This window comes from Tachysurus vachellii, chromosome 2 (genome assembly GCF_030014155.1).
Source record: "Tachysurus vachellii isolate PV-2020 chromosome 2, HZAU_Pvac_v1, whole genome shotgun sequence".
In the NCBI taxonomy this organism is placed as follows: Eukaryota; Metazoa; Chordata; class Actinopteri; order Siluriformes; family Bagridae; genus Tachysurus; species Tachysurus vachellii.
The window spans coordinates 26,358,493-26,362,348 of record NC_083461.1 but is presented as its reverse complement, the minus strand read 5'-3'; the positions used below and the strand labels follow the sequence as shown (position 1 = coordinate 26,362,348).

At 39.1% G+C, this 3,856-nt stretch overlaps 1 protein-coding gene across 1 annotated transcript in view; it reads left to right on the top strand.

The window, feature by feature from the left end:
* The first annotated feature begins 3,228 nt into the window (after positions 1-3,228).
* The window catches only part of btr01 (bloodthirsty-related gene family, member 1), an 11,790-nt gene continuing 11,162 nt past the window's right edge, over positions 3,229-3,856 (top strand). The window contains exon 1 of the mRNA XM_060864063.1: positions 3,229-3,404. The gene's annotated coding sequence lies outside the window, so the exon portion shown is untranslated. The remainder of the gene's footprint in view (positions 3,405-3,856) is intronic.

The following is a 3,856-nucleotide window of genomic DNA, read 5'->3' as shown; positions in this document are numbered from 1 at the left end:
CACAAACTCTGATAAATATCTCAACAAGAATTTATTTAGAGTGAAGGATAAGATCATCACACGAGCCTTCAAAAAAATAATGATGTAGCATTAGAGTTATTAACATTCTCAGATCTGAAAGCAGACCAAACTCAAGGAGACTTTCTGTTAATCGCATTATACATCAGTTAATCATCTGAGTTTGTGTAAGATTTCTACACAAAATAAATAGTTTACATTTCTGAAAACTCAATTAAAAATCTTTTAAAGCTGTGTTTTGGCTTTCTGGCTCTTTATGTACCTGATTTTTATCAGAAAGATTAAAGATGAAATTAAAATCTTTTTATTTTAGTGAGATATCTTCGGGGGCACGGTGGCTTAGTGGTTAGCACGTTCGCCTCACACCTCCAGGGTCGGGGTTCGATTCCCGCCTCCACCTTGTGTGTGTGGAGTTTGCATGTTCTCCCCGTGCCTTGGGGGTTTCCTCCGGGTATTCCGGTTTCCTCCCCCGGTCCAAAGACATGCATGGTAGGTTGATTGGCATCTCTGGAAAATTGTCCCTAGTGTGTGATTGCGTGAGTGAATGAGAGTGTGTGTGTGTGCCCTGCGATGGGTTGGCACTCCGTCCAGGGTGTATCCTGCCTTGTTGCCCAATGACGCCTGAGATAGGCACAGGCTCCCCGTGACCCGAGGTAGTTCGGATAAGCGGTAGAAGATGAATGAATGAATGAATGAATGAAATATCTTTGGCCATTTTGCCAGAATGTAGCTACAGAAACATTGAAAGTTTTGCAAATTTAAATACTGAAAAAAAAAAAAGGAATTATGAAATCATTCAAATATTAATAAAATCAAACAGTTCTGTACCTGTAACATGAACATGTGAAGATTGAAGTGTTCCTTTAGAGGTTCTGTAATGTTTAGATGTTTATCATGTCCTCATCTACACCTGTGTACACAGATGTTTTCTTTCTTTAGTCCTCACAGCACCAGACCAAGCCTAAGATTGTGAGTGTGGACAACAAGCACGGTTCTGATTTGAAAAAGGTACATAATTTGTGTAAAATTTCTTTTTTTTTTTGTTCATATGTAAATCTACCTCAAGGGACATGAGCAGGTTTCAGAGACTTACTGATTTAAACAGTGTCTTCTTCACTGTCGACGCTGTATAGTGTCTCTACCTCAGGATTTCTTTACATTTGTATTTAGGACATTTGGCAGACACTCTTATCCAGAGCAACTCACATTTATCTCATTTATACAGCTGAGTAACTGATGGTTAAGGGCCTTGCTCAGGGGCCCAGGAGTGTCAGCTTGGTGGACCTGAGATTCAAACTCACGACCTTCCAATCAACAGAATTTACAATTATCAAAGCTAATACAGTACTGCTGTTGTAGAAGCTCCAGGTTTGATGTGCTGCTCATGCTGAGATGCTTTTCTGCTCACCACAGTTAATGAATGATTTATTATAGACTTTCTGTCAGCGCAGACCAGTCTAGTTCTTCTCCTCAACATTTCTCATCAACAGGCCTGCAGGCCCTCCTGCACATCGTCTGGTCTTTTCATAGCAGCTTTCTTATTTCCCTGCATAATAAACTAAATAAATAAATGTAAAAAATAATGATGTTATTTTTATTATTATATAATTTGAATGAAGTTATTCTTTTTTGTTGTTGTTGATAAATGTATGTGTGTATCCAATGAGACTGTGTTGTGATTAATATTCTGAGACAGCGCACAGTGTTTATTTCCTGGTATACTACTCTGCTGTGAAGAGAAAATGTTCTGGATCTTTCTACACAAGGTGAGTGAGTGGAGTTTATTTCAGCAGCTCTGATTAATGTGGTGTGTAAATCACTACTGGAGACTTTTCTTATTACATCATCAGTTAACATTCTTCTCTAACAATCCAGCTCTAAGACAATGCATTCTTTCCTTTCACAGCGCTGCTGAGTTCTGGATTCTGATTGGTCTGTAGGTGTTGATTAGTTTTCTATGATAATATCTCTGAGAAGCACAGGTGTATATTACTGCACATGAAACATCACCCCGCTGCTGTGTATCAGTAGAAACACCACACACAGTGCTGAACAAACTTCCTTTCTTTACCTGCAGCTCGTGGGCATTAGGTTCCTGGGGAGGTGTTTGAAAGTTAAAGGTCACAGAGGTTCCTACTGTTCATGTTTTTGTTTATTTTGTTTTTATTGTAGACCTTTTTTTAACAGCCCCAGGGTCTGCTGTGTAAAAGAATAGGCTCTGATCAGCCAATCAGAAAGCAGCACTGTCCCGCCCTCTGCATTCACACGAGTTTCTTTGAACTCTATTTAGACAGAAATAAAAAATTTCATATAATCAACAACATACATTTAGCACAGTTTGTTCTAAATGGCAAAGTCTTTAAACACAAAAACAAATCCTCAGATTTTAAGTACATTTACAAAACCCGACACTTGTTCTGATATCAAACAAAATGTTTTATGTTCACTGGAAATCTAACAATGCTTTCAAATCAGACTCGCAGTCAGATGCGGGCGTTCAACTCACAACCAACACTGTGTGAGGTAAAACAATACTGTAATACTGTAATAATACTGTAATACAAATCCACACAGTACACAGAATAATATGAACAATGACGGCGTGTAATACAGAGAACAAAATAACAACACTGTAGGTTTCTTAAATCAGTGTTTGTATTGTACTGAACCTCTGGGTGTTTTCCCTGTCAGGAAGCTCAGAACACTCAGGAACAACACTGGAGACTCCTTCCATAATAAATCTTTAATCTTCACCACGTGTGAGATTCACACACTCGGGTAATGATTCACACAATCAAATAAATCTGTATAATGTGCAGAGATTCGAGCAGAACTTCTGGGGAATGAAAACAGAACTCGTTAACAGGTTCAATAATTATCAGGTGTAACCTGTTCAACCCTTAAACTACAGAACACCCGAACAGCTGAGAGCTTTTACTAACCCTGTGTTTGTGCATCTCCTTCAGAGAGAAAGAGAGAGAGAGAGAGAGAGAGAGAGAGAGAGATGTTTTTAAGTATTTATGAATGGTTATACCTGTAAAACCTGTTGGACTAGCGATCAGGTGTGTGTGTGTGTGTGTGTGTGTGTGCTTGTGTGTGTGTGTTTGTGTCTGTGTGTGTGTTTGTGTCTGTGTGTGTGTCTGTGCGTGTGTGTGTGTGTGTGTGTGTGTAGGTATGCAGTCACACCCTCCCTCATAAGTTCATTACTTAAGTTTTTTTATAATCTTCAGCAGAGGAAAAAGGACGTGAGTGAGAGTGAGAGCGACATTCGAGAATCTTAGACATCTTAAATCTCAAAATAACTAAAAAGGAAAAAGAAAAATACAGAAAAGGAGGAAACAACAAATTCTGTTTAATTTTGTAAACAAGTGTCAAGTGTGCAGAAGGTAAGATTCATCCTCATCACTCCTAAAGATCACAAGTATTATTATTATTATTATTATTATTATTATTATTATTATTATTATTATTATTAACAATTATTAATTAATAGTGAGGGAGAGACAGTGTGTGTGTGTGTGTGTGAGTGTGAGGGAGAGACAGTGTGTGTGTTTGTGTGTGTGTGTGTGTATGAGGGAGAGACATTGTGTGTGTGAGGGAGGGAGAGACAGTGTGTGTGTGTGTGTGTGTGTGTGTGTGTGTGTGTGTGTGAGGGAGAGACAGTGTGTGTGTGTGAGAAAGAAACTGTGTGTATGTGTGTGTGTGTGAGGGTGAGACAGTGTGCGTGTGTGTGTGTGTGGGAGAGACAGTGTGTTTGTGTGTGTGTGAGGGAGAGACAGTGTGTTTGTGTGTGTGAGGGAGAAACTGTGTGTGTGAGGGAGAAACTGTGTGTGTGTGT